We start from the raw sequence: 18969 nt of genomic DNA, 5'->3' as shown, positions 1-18969 counted from the left end.
CTGCCACTACCATTCACCGCCTGCCACCACCACCCGCCACTTACTTGCCACCACCACTCACCACCCACCTGCCACCACCATTCACCACCTACCACTACAAGCCACCCACCACCACCACCAGCCACCCATCCGCCACCACCACGACCATCACCCACCGCCCACCACCCACCTGTCACCCACCTGCTACCACCACCCACCACCACCACCCACTCGCTACCACTTACCACCCGCCACCGTCACCCACCTACCCACCCACCACCACCACCACTCGCCACCTACCTGCCACCACCCACTCGCCACCCACCTGCTACCACCACCCACTCGCTACCACTTACCACCCGCCACCATCACCCATCCACCCACCACCACCACCACCACCACCACCACCACCACCCGCCACCCACCTGCCACCACCACTCACCACCTACCACCACCACCCACTCGCTACCACCCACCACCTACCACCGTCACCCACCCACCCACCACCACCACCACCACCACCACCACCACCCGTCATCCGCTACCCACTTGCTACCACCACCCGCCGCCGCCGCCACCATCACCACCACCCACTCGCTAACACCCATCACCCGCCACCGTCACCCACCTACTCACCCACCATCACCACCCACCACCCACCTGCTACCACCCACTACCACCCGCCATCCACCACCCACCCGCTATCACCACTACCACCACCACCACCACCACCCGCCACGCACCACCACCCGCCATCGGCCACTCACCACCCACCATCTGCCACTAACCCGCCACCCACCACCACCCGCCATCCGCCACCCACCTGCCACCACCACCCACCACCCATCACCACTACCTCCCACTCACTACCACCCGCCACCGTCACCCACCCACCCACCACCACCACCTACCCGCCACCACCCACAACCACCACCCACCACTAGCTACCCACCACCCACCGTCACCACTTTCCACCACCGTCTTCCGCCGCCACTTGCAGCCACTTGCCACCACTTGCCATTTCTCACTTTTTTTTTATATTTTAAATTTTTTTAAATATTTTGTCAATTAGCAAACGCGTTTGTAGTTTATGTTTTTCTAAAAATAAACAAAAAACTGTTTATAAAATTTTTGTAAATATAAACTGAAAACGTAAACGTTACCAAACACACATGAAATCATTTAATTACCATTAGCATATTAATTGTTTTTTTTCACGGATAACGAACAACTCAAATCATTAAAATGAAACATGTAATAAAATTCATAAATTTTAATATTAAGAATTTGTAAAAAATCGCTAACTAGTCAACTTAGCACTAATTCAAACTGACTCAAACTCATGCGATTTAAACAGGTGGGCGAGCTAAATTACGAGGAGTGATTGTTAATCAATTAATCTGTGGATTAAAATTTTCACCTCATTTTTACTTATCCTCTTAACACATGATTAAGAAATTAAACATTTTTAAATTCAATCCTATATATAAGTATACTTGGACACAAAAGTCTTCAAGAACATCATGGAAACCAAGTTTCAGTTGGACTTTATTAATGTTTAAAATCACCCATAACATAGGAGCTTGATTTATATGATTGGAGGTTCCTCCAAAGAGACAACATCTTTAATGAGGTCCTAATGAAATGGAAGGTAATACATGCAAAGGGGACAAACCTAAGGGCCTCACTGTCGGTTTGTACATGAGAGAGATGTAAAAACATGAACTCTACATTACACTAAACTAAAATATAAAATAAAATAAAATTATAAATTCATAAATTGATCATACGATAGAATCAGACAAAAAAATTCTCCTATAAAGTGGGCTTCATTTTTTTATAGGTTTCACACTTATATAACAGAGTTGTCAGATTTTGTGATTGATTTTTATATTCTTAAAAAATGTAACAATTTAAACCAATGCTAAAAATATATAATGATGGTTCATAAAAAATTGCAAATTTGCAATAAAAAGTTATAATGAAACTCATGTTGTATTTTTTGTAACCCATCTTATACTAGTATATTAGAGCAATTCCAAACATATTCTTTGCTTTTTACTAGTTACAACATGAAAAACGTATGCAGGTGTTTGGAAAGTTGTTATTTTAGTAGGTTTTTTAGTTTTTGATTATTTTTGGAGATTAAAATTTTTGTATTTGGAAAGATAGTTGGATTTTTTGTAGTTAGATTTGATATTTATGAGAGAAAAAGTGAAATGATTATGAGTTTGATGTGACATTTTGTCTAGATTTATTTTTTTTTAATTTATTTTTTAACCTATTTTGTCTTTTAGCAAAAAATTAGCAAAAAAACAATCACTTCCCAAACACCACTTATATATTTTGTCTAATTTCTTTTTTATTTATGTATTCCAATGCTACTCTTTATTTTACTTATTTATTCATACAAATGTTTAAAAAACCTCTCAAAACTCTCTAAATGTAACTAGTTTTGAAGAATTTTATTAAAATAACTATGGTAAGATCAACTCCAATACTACTCTTTATTTTTCACTAGCTAAATTACAAAACCGGAATACTCTTTATTTTAGCTAATTATATTTTTATCTGTATACTATAAGGCAACTCTTTATTTTATCTATCTATACACAAATTGTTTAAAGAGCCTTACAAGACTCTCTAAATGTAGCTAGCTTAATTTTTATTTTGTTAAAATAGTTAATTTAGTAGCTAGCCCATTAGAAGAAATAATATAGGATGAGATTAGTTATAATAGGTTGTTTTGGGAAGTTGGTTAAAAATTAATTTTTTGATTTTTTTAAAAAAAAATGTGTAAAAACATATAGAGGTAATATAACTCAAAAAATATTAAAAGCCAAAAAAACTACTCTTAAGCTATTTACCAAAAGAGGCCGATAGCTAACAATTTTTTTTAAAAATAATTTATTAAATGATCTAAGAGCTAATCAATTGAAATGATTAAAATATGATGATCTTAACTATAATAACCAACCAATCTCTTTTAAAGATATTTAATTCATAAATTTAAAAAATAATTTAAAATAATAATAATAATAATAATAATAATAATAATAATAATAAATAAATAAATAAAATATAATTTCAGTTCCCCAACATCTCCCATCTCCTTCCTAAACCAAGCATTATACATAGAAGAGAACAAAGATCTTGTGGACCGACCACTTGGATTCGTCCAATCCATAGATAAAACTGACCGAGAGGGAATGTTATTGTTTGCTATATCAACAATGATTTATCCCACTAAAAATATCACCACTAATAGCACTAATGCATTAAAAAAGTAAAAAAAAAAAAAAAACACAACTCTAAAATCAAAACATCACATCATTAATGACGGGACCCACTACCACCTAATTAATGGGAGCACTAATTAGTGCTCCCAAATATTTTTCTTGCTATATATAGCCAGTTGTCACCAACGCTGCGCCCGCTTTCACCGCTGGATTTAGCATGCGCATAGACCATCTGCCATTGACCCATTTAGTAGATTAGTAGCGGTTGGGCGCACACGATGTGTGTGCAAATTAAATAAAGAGGAATAAAAGAAAATAATAATGAAATTAATATTATAATGTGTACTTAGCTTAAGTGGTATGAGTCTTCATACTTAAACCCATTGTCCATCTCTTTATTTAACTTTTTTTTTAAAAAATAAAAAAGAAGACTGCGACATGGCATGAGGAGAGTAAAGCATTTTAAAAAATAAAAAAGAAGACTGCGACATGGCATGAGGAGAGTAAAGCAAGCTTCAGGACACCATATTATGTGTTCACTTTATAATAGTATAGATAGATAGATAAATTATAATTTAAAAAATTATAAATTATAATTTTAATAAAAAATTATTAATTTATTTGATATAATTGTTAGATTATAGATTTAAATTATTAAGTTGTATTTATTAAATAAACTGTGAAATAGCTTTTTAAATTAATTTTTATTTTTTGTGATTCACTACTTATTTACATTTCTCATAAAATAATAATAATAATAATCCATAGTTCATTTGAGTCTTTTTCTATTTTTTAAAAAATAAAAAATAAAAAAATCTAAGAGTATAACCTTAAATTAATATGTCCACAATCAGAAGTAAGTAGCTTCTCAAAATTAATTTTTTTGAGTTAAAATAAGTTGTTAGAATCAGAAATTATTTAAAATAAGTTTAACCAAACAGTTCAAAATAACTTTTCCAAAGCTAGAATCTATAAGTTAGCCAAAATAAGTCACACCAATCACCATTGTCAGTCTCACTCGGTTGTGAAATTTATTTTAATAATTTAAATCGTTTTTGTATAATTTATTAAAAAAATTATTTATATAAATTTTTTTTAAGAGAAATATGATATGATTATATGATAACTAATATTTGATTCAATGAATTTTACAAAAATCAACTGCTCAAATCTTAGCTACAAGGTTGTTAAAATCGGGATCCTACGTTGGATTGTTGGAGGTATTTATAGGATCGGATCGTAGAATCGGATCGAGAATCATAAGATCCTATCGAAAAAGACAAATTACATAATAATTTAATTTAAATAAATATTTTTTATAAAGTATATACAAAATGAGCCTATATTCTATTAAAAAAAAGTGAAGATATTATGAAAAATATAATACTCCATGTAAAATGTACATATAATATTATACAATAAAAAATTCGGTGGTAAAAGTTTTGTATTTCATCAAAAAAGAAGGTGAAGAAGAAGAAGAATTCTATAACAAAATACTTTACGATTTACAATAATGCATAAAAAGTAAAGAAAAAATATTTAACAAAGTTGGATATAAAAATAGTAAGAACTCAAAAGAGTAGTTTAACCAAATGATAATGTTTGTTGTTAGCATCCCTGGTGGAGCAGATTCAAGTCACAAAAATAATCTCTTGTAAAATTGGGATAAAATTGCAATCATCTTACCTCCTTAGATTTCACTAAAGCTAAGTTTGTTTTTCTGACTATTTAATTTTCTTAAATTACCACAATATTTGAATGTATATTTCCTAATTTGTTTTTCTTAGTCTATTTGATTCAATACTACTTAATTTTTATTATTTATTTTAACCACATAAATTGGTATGTAGACAATAAATATAAAATTTACAACAAAATATGTCATATAATACAAAATAAGGCTTGTAAATTGGATCGAATAGGATTAGATTCGGATCGGGATTCCACGATCCTATAAGATCCTACTACTAGGATCGAAAGATCCTACCTATAAGAAGTTTTTTACATAATCTGAATTGATTGTACTTAAATAAATTATAAGATCGTAGAATCATAAAATTTAGATCGAGATTCTGATAACTATGTTAGCTAGGCTTCCGCAAGAGATACGACAGAATCCTACTTCTCTCCCTTACTGAATGCCTTATGAGCCACACAATCTCCTGGCCCCTCTGCATTTAAGAGCCTATACATGATTGTATAGTTAAGGGACATTACTTGACTTGGAATTTTTCTCACTTATCAGAGTTTTGTTCGGTCTAATTCTGCATCTCAAGTGAATTAGAAAATCAACTTAATTTTTTATTTAAATATTCCTCCCAATGTATTTTATAAAATAAACAATTTAAATCATTCAAAACTCACTCCAAAATGAACCTAGAAAGTACAAAAGCCACTCTCAATTAGATGACCAACATCAAACGAAGCCAGTAACAAACTTTTGAAGCTAACAGTATCATTTATCACGTGGTCCCTCAAAAAACAAAATGCACATATACAGGGCTATTTTAGAAAGATGATTATAATCAGTTTTTTGATTAAAAATTGTTTATAAACAGCTTATAAATAATTTTTTTTTAGAGAGGAAGTTAGTTATAATCTGAAAAGTGAATTATAATCCACTTCCCAAAATAGGCCATAGTATTATACTATCAAATGATTCCATCATTGAGCTGCAGCATGTAGGTTTTAAACCTTAGGAATTAGGATCAATTGGAAACTTAGGACTGTTTTTTAAACTTAGCTAAAAGTTAATTTTGATTTTTAATTTATTTTGAATTATGTTTTTTTATTTTTTTAAAAAATTAAAAATTTAAAAAAATTAATTTTTAATTAATTTCTCAAAACATGCCCTAACGGTGACCCTTACCTTTTTGTGGAAAGAGCTTAGGCTTACCCCAATGCAAATACTTTGACTACACACATTACGAGATGGGTTGGTTGGACCATATCATGAGATGGACCACATCTTATTGATGCTTGAGGTTCAGCCGTCAGATCGTATACACTTTAGTGATCTAATTTTGAAGACCTAATTGCAGATACACATTCTTTTGATAATGACAAGAAAAATTGTGATGAGTGCAATCCATTACACAGTGGGTGTTTGGGAATGAGGTTTTTTTATAGGATTTTTTAATTGTAAGATATTATTGGAGAAATTTTTCTTGTATTTGGGAAGACAATTGAGTTTTTTGTGATTAGTTGTGATATTTGTGAGAGAAAAAATGAAATAATTATGAGATTTGATGTGATATTTTGTTTGAATTTATTTTTTTTATTTTTTATTTTGTAACCAATTTATCTTTTAGTAAAAAAAATAAAAAATAAAAATCCTTCACAAACACCGCCATAATGTGTTAATCTGATATATGAGGGTGAAAGATATTTTTTTATTTGAAAAAGAAAAGATAAAGTGAATATGTATATTTCTGTTATTTGAAGAACATTTGAGTATGCTATAAATGGAACTTAATTCATAAATTTTCTTTTAAAAGTGTGACGTAGATAAGTGTGTAGAATAAATGAAAAGTAAACTAAAAACTGGAACAATATAAAAAAGAAAACAATTTCTTTGAAATTTTATTACTAAAAATTAAGCCAAAATTATAGAAGGCCAAAAAAAAAAAAAAAAAAATCCCCTCTAATTTGAAATCTAGAATTATAAAAATAAAATAAAAAACCGTAACTAAAATCAAATTTGTTTGGACTCCAAAATTAAGCAATCAAAATCTTTTCAAAAAGTGTAAATGGTGGAATTCACTCAAAATTCAAGTTATCACACATCAATGAGTTGAACTTGTTAGGTCATTTATAAGTGTCTTTGGCCTGATCCAATAGCTTTGAAAAATCAACAAAACTATCGTCAAATAACTGTTTCACAAAAATCACCACTAAATCAAAAAGTATAAAATCTTAGCTACGGCATAAAATACTAAAATTGATTATAAAATCTAGGGGTTTTACCCCTTGATTGGTGTCAAATCCTCCATCGACTCTTGTAGATTGGTTTGGAGTTTTCCAGTTGATTGGTTTCATCGTTCAAAAAAAAAAAAAAAAAAAAAGATTATAACTTGAAATGGGATTCACTTATGATCGAATTAAAGTAGATTAATCGCGGGCAAGACACAAAATGATATTTGATTATGCCTCAAAATTAGGTAATGATTTTAATTATATTTTAAAGTGATTTTGAAATTAGTTTTCAATTATATTCGTGTGGTGTAACACAACCGTCAAAAAAGACTACCCTGGAGGGAATGAAATTTAGACTGACATGCAAGCATTGCCAATGCCGAATTGGGATGCTCTCCTTGCACTTTCATCTTATAGGGTTTTTGGATTTACTTTTAGGCTCAATTTTGATAATCTGAATTGTTCATATTTTAAGATTTATTCAGTATATCATATCTGTAAAAAATCAAGTTGATCGGATATCAGAAAGCATGTGTTCGGAAAACTGTTTATTAAATTCTTTAAAAAAATAGTTTTTAGTTCAATTTTTCTGAACACATCCTTTCTGATATCTGATTAACTTAATTTTTTACAGATATGATATACTGAATAAATCTTAAAATATGAACGATTCAAATTATTAAAATTGGACCTAAAGTGAGCCCAAAAGTCATGCAAGGAAGAAGTGCAAGGAGAGGATTTGTGCTCGCCAATGCGATGATGCTTTTGGTTAAATGTGTGGTATGGATCCGATTCAGTGGTCCTCTTCACCACTGGCTTTGTAAGTTTCAATCTTCATGTTAATGTACACTAAACCTAACCCACTAACCTAACCCACTACATCCACTCCACTAAACCTAACACACTTACCATCTCCACTACCACCCACCACCTCCACTACCATCCACTACCACCACTCACCTACCTCACACCTCTCCTATATAATAGCTTGTAATATACAAAATCTATATACAACAATCTTGTAATATACAAAATCAATCAATTAATAATACATCTATTTCTTACATGGTATCAGAGCAAGGTTGAGAATCTGGTATTTTCGCTTCACCGGCGGGCGGCAGCCTCACCTTGGCCGCCCGCCGGACCTCTCATCCCTTCTCTCTCTCTCTTTCTATCACATGGAGGACGAACAGATTACCTCTCCTTCCTTGAAAAAAAAAAAAAAAAAAAAAAAAAAAAAGCTCAGGCACACCCTATGCCTCTCCTGCTGCTTCCGCGCCCACAGCTCTCCTCCAAAACCAGATTTCCTTGATTGTCCGGAGTGAGAAGTGGCAGATTGCGTCTGTGGAAAGTGGCAGATTTGTAGGGCTACATTGGCAGCCTTGTTGATCCAGATTAATGGCTCTAAAACCAAATCCATGTCTCCAAAACCAGTTCACTCAGGTCGAGCTTCAAAGCTTGCAATCTTATCGTAGTTCATGATGATGAGGACAAAGAATGATCTTCAACACACCACCTGCTACTGTTACTCTTTCACAGCCAACTAGCCCGAACCAAATCATCGGCTCCGGACGCCAAAGTCCCGTTCCCGCTCGAGCACGCCTTTGGGGACTCCGACTTCTCCGCCGCCGGCATCTTCGCCGCCCCCACCGTCACCTCCACTCCCCCCGTCGTCCGCAAATGGCTCCTAACCACTCTCTGCCATCGCCGCCGCATCCTCCACCATCTCGTCGTTGGCCTCGGCGTTCACTGGCTCCCAGGCTACCGAACCAGTCCCGCAGCCCCTCTCCAACTCTGCGTCGGACGCCGTTGCCTTCTCTTCCAGCTCCTTCACTCCCAGACTCCACCCACCTTCGCCGAGATTTGCAGAGGAGGCCACACCCTTCGCTTCACAATCCTCGGCTTCCACCGCACTCCCACAGAGCCCTATATGTGATTCATACACACACCTATTTTAATAAAAAAAAAAAAAAAAAAAAAAAGAGGCCATCTATCCACACCACATCCCGGCCTCATTATTAAGCACCCCACTTCACCTTTATTTCTTTTATTTTAAAACAAACAAACAACAAAAAAGGGGCTCTTTATCTCTCCCACTCGGCAGACGTGCACATGGGCACACACTCCACTCTCCCACCACCTCCAATTCCACTCAACTTTCTTTATTTTATTTTATTTTTTTTTATTTATTTTCTTTAAAAACACCAAAAAAAAAAAAGAAAAAAAAAAACCAAAACAAAACAAAAAAAAATACTCATATATATATATATATTCTGATTACTTTTCACACATCTTTCTTTCTCTTTCTTTCTTTTTTATTTCTCTTTCATTTTATTTTTCATCTTTTTTTTTTTCATTATTATTTCTTTGCACGAACAAAAAAAAAAAAAAAAAAAAAAAAAAAAAACAAACAAACAAACAAAAACAGCGAGGAAGAAGACGAACTGCACACCATCTTATTTTATTCATGTCGAGGAAGATTACTTTTCACACATCATTTTACACCACCACAAAAAAAAAAAAAAAAAAAAAAAAAAAAAACAAGAAAACAGGCAGAAGACGAACTGCATTCATACCCACTACACTCTTTTATTCACGTGGGGGTTCACCCCGATCCACATTTTACAAAAAAAAAAAAAAAAAAAAAAAAAAACAAAAACAAAAACAAAAACAAAAACACCCACAGTGGAATTTTTCTTCTCTACTCTGCTGCGGGTCGCTTCTTCTTGCCTCCATCCTGGGCGGCCCTTGCCGGTGTTGCCTCCGTGTTTCCCACTCCACTGGGCACGATCACTACTCCCTGCTCCTCCACTGCAGCATATGGCGGCCCTCCAAATCGGAACATCACGGTGGCCTTCCGCTTCAGCTCCTTGTTTTCTGCCCTTAGCACGCTTATCTCTGCTCGCGCATCCTTATACATGCGTTGGAGCAGAGCCAACTGGGAGTTTAATTGCTGCACCTCATTTGTCCTACTCTGCAGCCGGTGCGACAAGTTTGTGACCGCCGTCATGGACTCCACACATGCCTTCAAAGTATACTGATTCGCCTCCACATCCGTTTGCACTGCCATTTTTTGCTCCACCGACTGCATCGGAAAGTTCAGCGGAGCAAACCCAGCGGTGTTTGGTTGAGGTTCACTGGCCACCGCACCAGTTCTCTCTCCTGTGGACTCGTTGAGGTCGGGAAAGAGGGTGAGCAGCCCGCGGGACGACGAAGCCATTTTCTGGGCAACAGCAACAGAGTGTTACAGACTATCTCTCTCAGCAAAACGACCTCTCTTTCTCAGCAAAATGAAGAATTTTTCAGAGGTTTCTCTCAGTTTTTCTGTCTCAGTTTCTGCCTCCTCCGCTTCGGTTTATAACGACCATGACACAGAGACAGCCACGCGCATCGCGCGCCTTTTGACACCGACAACCTGGCACGCCTTTTCATGACTCGGGCACGTCTTTTGATGACACGCCTTTTGATGACACACCTTTTGAGGGCACGACTTTTGAGGGCTCGATATCTACATCCATGTATATCTTTTGGGCAGCCTATATACACACTCATACAGTGTCTTCTACACCAGCCAGCTTTATCAATCCTTTTGTTTCAACCTCAAATAGGTTTCTATCTTCACACCTATTTGAGTTTGAGGGGGGGTTATACACAGTATCATGTATAAGTCACTCATGGCGCACTCCCTAAGTCGCCCCCTTGGTACACCACCACAACATTCTACAACGGTCCGACATGACCCCATAAACTGTCCCGACATTGATTCCGGTCAGCTTCTACAATGGTCCAACATGACCCCATAAACTGTCTTCTACAACGGTCCGACACGACCCCATAAACTGTCTTCTACATCAGTCTGACACGACCACACAGTGTCCTGCTACAACGGTCCGACATGACCCCGTAAACTGTCCTGCTACATCGGTCCGACATGACCCCATAAACTGTCTTCTACAACGGTCTGACACGACCACACAGTGTCTGCTACAACGGTCCGACATGACCCTGTAAACTGTCTGCTACAACGGTCCGACATGACCCCGTAAACTGTCCTGCTACATCGGTCCGACATGACCCCGTAAACTGTCTTCTACAACGGTCCAACATGACCCCGTAAACTGTCCTGTTACAACGGTCCGACATGACCCCGTAAACTGTCTTCTACATCTGACACGACCACACAGTGTCTGCTTCAACGGTCCGACATGACCCCGTAAACTGTCTGCTACAACGGTCTGACACGACCATACCGTGTCTCCTATCCTGTTTTATTTTATTTATCAGTTTATTTTTCTGTTTTGTAACTCTCTCCAAACTCAAGTTGGTTTGTGTCTAACCTCCTTGAGTTTGAGGGGGGCTGTTAATGTACACTAAACCTAACCCACTAACCTAACCCACTACATCCACTCCACTAAACCTAACACACTTACCATCTCCACTACCACCCACCACCTCCACTACCATCCACTACCACCACTCACCTACCTCACACCTCTCCTATATAATAGCTTGTAATATACAAAATCTATATACAACAATCTTGTAATATACAAAATCAATCAATTAATAATACATCTATTTCTTACACTTCATATGCAATCAACATTTTGAAATTGGAATCAACATTTTGCACTCATTCTTTAAAACATCATCACTTTTTCCTTTTTTGTTTTTGTCGATAGGAAATTAATTATAAATATGAATATAATTATATCAAACTGAATAATTGTAATCTACCAACACATATCTACAAGCCCAACAGCCAACACAAAGAAACGATGTAGTTTTCTATTACAAGTTCTATATATATATATATTTCCTGAATTTTATTGACAATTTGAATTCGTGATTTTTAATACATTTGAACATGTGCATACTTTAATTGATTTTTTTGTGATAACGACACATGTCTATTCAATTTCTGCTGAATTTTTATTATAGTAGAAATGAATAATTATTTTTCTTTAAAAAAAAAAAAAGAGTATTTATATGTTACTTTTTTAATTTAGTTTAGCCAATAACGTATTTGATAATATTCACAATGGGATACGAATCGGGATCCAGCTCTTGTTATGTTGTGAACATTCTCGATTTAGTTTCTTGTAATAATTGTTGGTGTTAAGATTGTGGTTTGTCTGGTTGAACTTTCTTATATGATTGATTATCTAGTTTAATGTAATTATTCTAATATTTTAAATATTTTCCTACCAATTATCACACAAAAAAATTAATAAATTACAGATATAGTCTTGACAAGCTAAAAATTCTTATCAATATTATTGTAATTATTTTATCACTTTTCTTAATTAATTAATAGTAAAAAATCTAACCCAACAAGTATAAATAAATAAATAAATAAAAGAATCATAAGGAGTGTGTTTGGTAATGTTTACGTTTTCAATTTATATTTATAAAAATTTTATAAACTGATTTTTGTTTATTTTTAGAAAAACATAAACTACAAATGCGTTTGGTAATTGACAAAATGTTTAAAAAAATTTAAAAATATAAAAAAGAGTGAGAAATGGCAAGTGGTGGCGGAAGACGGTGGTGGAAAGTGGTAACGGTAGGTGGTGGGTAGCAGGTGGTGGTGGGTGGGTGACGGTGGCGGGTGGTAGATGGTAGCGAGTGGGTGGTGGTGGGTGGTGGGTGGGTGGTGGTGGTGGCGGTAGCGGGTGGTGGTTGTGGGTGGGTGGGTGATGATGGCGGGTGGTAGCAAGTGGGTGGTGGTGGCGGGTGGGTGGTAGCGAGTGGGTGGTGGTGGCGGGCGGGTGGGTGGTGATGGTGGGTTGGTGGGTGACGATGGCGGGTGGTGGGTGGTGGTGGTGGTGGTGGTAGTGGCGTTTGGTGGTGGCAAGTGGGTAGCGGATGGCGGGTAGGTGGCGAGTGGTGGTGGCGGTGGCAAGTAGGTGGCGGGTGGTGGTGGCGGGCGGTGGATGGTAGTGGCGGGTGGTGGGTGGTGGCGGGTGGATGGCAGGTGGGTGGTGCTGGTGGTGGTAGCGAGGAGTGGGTGTTGGCGAGTGGGTGGCTGGTGGGTGGTGGTGGTGGGTGGCGGGTGGTGGTGACAGGTGGGTGGTGAGTGGTGGTGGTAGGTGGTGGTGGGGGATGGGTGGTGGATAGTGGGTGGTGGTGGCAGAAGACGGTGGTGGAAAATTGTGGCGGGTGGTGGCTAGTGTTGGGTGGTATAAAAAAAAACTCAAAACTCAAAACTCAAAACGGAAACACATTTTTTGTATTTTCATTTTTTTGGCAAATTTATAAACTGAGACCACTGATTTATAAATCAAAATTTTTACCAAACAAATTTTTATTTGAGTTTTTTAAACTTTTGTAAATATAAACAGATAACTGAAAACGTAAGTGTTACCAAACGGCACCAAGGTAATTGATTTTTTTGTTTCATCACAAAATGAACTCTGCAAAAGGCTTAAACTTATAAAGCACAAACAATTCAAAAGCTACATTGGTTCTGTTTGGTGTAGCTGTTAAAACAGATTATAGATTATAACTTAACAGATTATAGATTATGACTTTAATCAGAAGCTGTTAATCTGTTTGGTGTAGCTGTTGGATTATAAATTTAAATTGCTGAGTATTGTTTGTTAAATAAGTTATGAAGTAGCTTTTTCAATTAACTTTTATTTTTTATTATTCACTATTTGTCTACATTTCTCATAAAAAATAATAATAATACTCTCTAATCCATTTGGGTCTTTTTCTATTTTTAAAAAAATAAAAAATAAAAAAATCTAAGAGTATAACCGTGAATTAACATGTCCACAACAGAAGCTGATAATCAGAAACAAGGGTTTGAGCAGCTTCTCAAAATCAGCTTTTTTGACTTACAATAAATTGTTAAAATCAGAAGCTGTTTGAAATAAGTTTAACCAAACAGTTCAAAATAACTTTTTAAAACCCAGAAGTCATAAATTGACTCAAAAAAACTCCACCAAACACCCCAATTAACAAGCTTGAAGCTCAAGATTTTCCACTTACTTCAGTTACCCAACAAAGATTGGGTCTTAAAAGTGATTTTTTGTTCATCAGTTAATAGAAGGTTGTTCCCCCCCCCCCCCCCCCCCTCTCTTGTGTTAATTAACTTTTGTAAATTTAATTGCATCAATTTTATTTTTTAATTATTCACGTTGTGTCGATTCAGTTTAATTAATAACATTCGCTAAGAAATTAAACAGAAATCAATAACAAAATGGCCTATTTAAAATTTGATGCGAAAATTTTGAATCACTTGGCAAGAGTGAAAGAATTAATTTACCCATTTTGGTTTCAGTCAATTTTTAAAATAGATATTATCAATTGAATAAAATTGACATAACGTGAAGAAATTAAAAATAAAATTAACACAATTAGAACTAAAAACAACTAAATTAATACAAATGACAAATTACAAGAATCATAAGTGTAATTTGACGTCAAAGGTTTGTTATTTTTGGAAGAAAATTCAAAATTAATTTATCAAATAAGTGTAATAGTGAGTAATAAATATATTACTCATTTTTTGAGTTGTATTCAGTGTGTTTAATTTCAATTTTCTAGATTCAATTTTTTAAAAATTGAGTTTTTTATTTTTTGTATTTTTTTATTGAATATTTTTAAAATTTTAAGCAATTTTTTTTTATTTTTTTTGGATGCACCTTACTTAGATATATCTAAAAAGTAAAATATTTGTAAAAAAATATTTTTAAAAATCAATAAATACAGAAGAATATAAAAAATGTATTGAATTATCGTATTTTTTTTTTTGTGTTTATGGTATTTAGTGAATTTTTTTTTATAAAAAAAATCACAAATATTATAATTTTTAAGTGTATTTATATTAGGTATATCTAAAAAATTAAAAAATTGTTTAGAATATTAAAAAAAATTAATGAAAACAAAAAAAAATATATGAAAAATAAAAAAAATTTAATTTTCTCAAAACTGAATGCTGAAAATTTTAAGCTAGCCAATGCCATTGTCTCTTTTGTGTTCCACACGCTATCTAAGATTCTAAAGTTATTTTGTCCCTTCGTTGTGATGCTACATTGTACTTGAAAACCAAATCTGCTTTGAGTATTTTTTGAAATTTTTAAAAATTAATTTGATAAGAAAAATTAAAAAATAAAAAAAATTATTAATTTCTTATAATTTTAAATTTTTTGGGAGTGAAACCAAATTTGTTTTTTAAATAGTTTTTGAAAATCAAACTAAATAGAATTTTCAGTCAAAGTTACTCATATATATATATATATATATATTTAAAGTTCAATTATAAGTTTGAAAAAAAAAAATACAATAAATATCATAAATTTAACATAATTATTTCAATTTATTTTTTAAAATAAGATTAAAACAAACAACTTAAATGCAAGTAGTACATAAAAACATGGATAATCAATAATGATATATAAATTTGAATATAAAAATGATCATAATATCATTTTTTTTTTCCAATTATACATGATCATAATATAAAAATGATCATATATATATATATATAATGCAATCCAAAATTTTATGTTGGACGTCGTAATTTACTTTTCTGAACACCTAGCCGAGTTGAACACCCATCTAATCCACTTTTTTGAACACCCAACCCAACCAAATTCATAACCTTTTAATCAATATTTTATGTTTTGGAACTTTGCTTCCTCAGCCTGTGCAAAGCACTGGTTTGGAAAGTTGGATTGGGTGGGTTGGGGTTAAAATAATAACACAAAAGGCAAAATAGGATTGTGTTTTTTGAAATTAATTTCACCTCTACATTTTAATGTTATGTTTGGTTTGAGTTTTTAAATCATGATTCCAAATCAATTTTAAAATACATTTTGAAAACATGTTTGGTAAAGTAGATAATTTTTGAATTTTTGGTCTACCTGGTCGTCTGTCCGAATATCCTCTTGGATGTTATGCTGGTTGACCGGAACAATAATTTCTTTTTTTTTTTTGCCAATCGCTACCTGTTATTTGGAAATATATATTTGTTTTTGATATTTTTTAAATATATAAATTATTTTTTTAGACCAAAATAACCAATTATTTTTTTGAATTGAATTTTAAAAAGAGTTTAGTTATGAGTTTTGAATAGAATTTTCAATAGAGTTTTGAGTTATGTGTTTGATTATGAGTTATAATTTTTTCAATTAAGTTTTAAAAATTCTTTTCAAAACTCATAACTAAATAACTTTTCTGATTTCATATGTCACACAAAAAATTCAAAACTCTTTTCAAAACTCATAACCAAATAAATTTTCTGTTTTCAAATTATAATACCAAAACTCACAAACTCAAAATACAACTTTATTCTCAAATCATAATTCTAAACTCTACCAAATACTATTTAGGTTTTTTAGGCCCAAGGTAAAAAATGTTACATCCAAATCATAAACATTTCATTTTTTTTCTCACAAAAGTCAAAAAAATCAAAAAAATTCATTCCAAATGAGGCATTTTAGCCTCAGACTAAAATAGTCAAAAAGTCAACCCACATTCCAAGCGAAACCAAAGTACCTCTTTGACAAAATTGTGTGATTTTACAATTCCCAACAAGTATACAACTTGACCAATTTAAAATTTATTTTATAACTTGTTGTACAAATCAGCCATAGAGAAATCAGACTCAAAAAAAAAAAAAAAAAAAAAAAGAAAGAAGAAGAAGAAGAAGAAGAAGCTCATTTTATCATGCTAGTAAAATATATTTTATGTAAATTTTTGTATCTACGTTTTATTTTTTGAAATAATGATATTAATATATTATTATTTTATTTTTTATTTATTTGTTTGTGATTTGAAGTCTTAAAAAAAATAAATTTTTAAATGTCTAACATGAAAAAAAATCTTAGAATACCCACTTTGAGAACCTTGAAAAAAATTTCTGAAGCCACCATCGCTAACGAATGACTAGTGGAATGGGTATGAGTTATGTGAGTCAACAATAAGGGGGCATTGTGTCAATTTAAGGAAAATGTTTGAGACCCATAAAAAGTTTTCACAATTTGTCCCACACTAAGGTAGTATGATAGGTGTTAACTTTTAATTAGTTACATACCCGATGATATAAGGCCTACCTTATTTGCCACATTATTATAGATAAATTTGTGAGTATAAAATGTGAGTTTCTGGCATTTTTGTCAATTTAATCATCACAATGTGTACGGGGAGGAAATATTCATCGCTCTCCATACTCCTCGTGTCTAAGCTTCGAATACCGTCGCTTAGCCTGAGAGCAGAAAGACGGTGAGCTACCCGGCGATGTGCTGCCAGAAAAACCCTCCGACGGTCAAGTTAGCACACTGAGAGAGAAGGAGAGAGAAAGAGAGACAAAGGAACATGTAGCTCTAATAACTAGATGTTCCAGACCTATGCATGGATATGCAGAGCCATTTATAAATTTTCCGCACGCTCCTCTTTGTCTGTCCTCCTTCTGACGTGTGGACATGTTCCTCTCTTACATTCCTCCACGTGTAAGTGCAAATACTACCAAACACCAAATGTCAATATCGCCGAACGGTATTGACGCGTACGGACGGTGGAGTCTCCTTCCAACAGTCAAGTCACGCTACGTAGCACACCTCGGCAAGCCAATATAAGCATGATTCCATAATCCTCCTTCAGTGCCACGCTACCTGCTCGGTGTCATCGATTAAACCTATTTGTAGGCCCAACCGAACTCCATAATCCTCGACCGAGCTCTTGCTGGTCGAATCTGACCTTTTGAGGACAAACTCCATCCTTTGGAAATGCACATCTCAAACCGGGCTAGCATCTCAACTAATCGTCGACTCGACCAGGCTGCGACCTCGGTCCAACACGTGTCCTACGCCCGATCGTGCTCAGACCCCGGTGTAGCACGCGACCTCATTCTATTCGAGTAAAAACCTTAACTAAGACTCAGACCAGCTCGACCCATTTCAAATCTTGAATCTCTCTCAATTGCCCATTAATTCTATTTGCGCTAGCGTGACGGGGATTACACTTAAAGGCCGAGCTCGTTTCTTTGCTTGGTTGTCCACCATTCCGAATTGGTTCGCAATTTCCTACCATGGTAATCCTCATGCTCGGCGACTCGACCTGCCTAGTTAGTGATTCGGCTTTCCAATCTGTCTTTTGATGACTGACACCGATCTCATCATAGATACGTGTCATTCTCCCATTGGCCCGCGCTGCCAATCCATTCATTCCACAGTGTCTTTTCATATTCAATTTTTTTGGCGCCCCTTTTTATTCCATATACATCACAAACGTACCCAACTCTTCGTTTCCACTGTTCATCACCCCTTCCATTGACGATCCAGAGCAACAACGTATCCAAGCCCTATTCTCTGCATTTCTCGTCCTCATCGTGGTGTCTTCATTATGGATCATGCACTGCCCTCGTTGTTGGAGCCCTTGCGTATCGATTGGAGCTTCAATTTGATCCCCACTTGTAAGTTTTCATATTTCTTCATGTTCCTCATTTATTCTTCATGTTTTTCTTGCGTTTTTGGACTCTAACTCCCACATTTGCATTTAGGGCATGATAACAATGGCCAAACAATGCTAAAAATGAGACTAGGCTAGGGTTTTACCCCTCTTTACACTGCAAGAATTTACACATTTGCCGACCACTTTTGCCGACCAAAAAAAATTTGGTTGCAAAAAAATGACATTTGGCGACCAAATATTAATTAGTCGCGAATGATCAATATTTTTGGCGACCAAATATGAGTTGGTCGCAAAAGGTCACATTTTGGCAACCAAAAATGAGTTGGTCGCAGAAATTGGTATGATTTTGGCGACCAACTACAAATTTGGTCGCGGAAGGTTACATTTTGGTGACCAAAAAAAATTAGTCGTCAAA

This window comes from Camellia sinensis, chromosome 3 (assembly GCF_055761805.1).
Source record: "Camellia sinensis isolate YWXY chromosome 3, ASM5576180v1, whole genome shotgun sequence".
NCBI lineage: Eukaryota > Viridiplantae > Streptophyta > Magnoliopsida > Ericales > Theaceae > Camellia > Camellia sinensis.
This window is presented reverse-complemented; position numbering follows the sequence as displayed.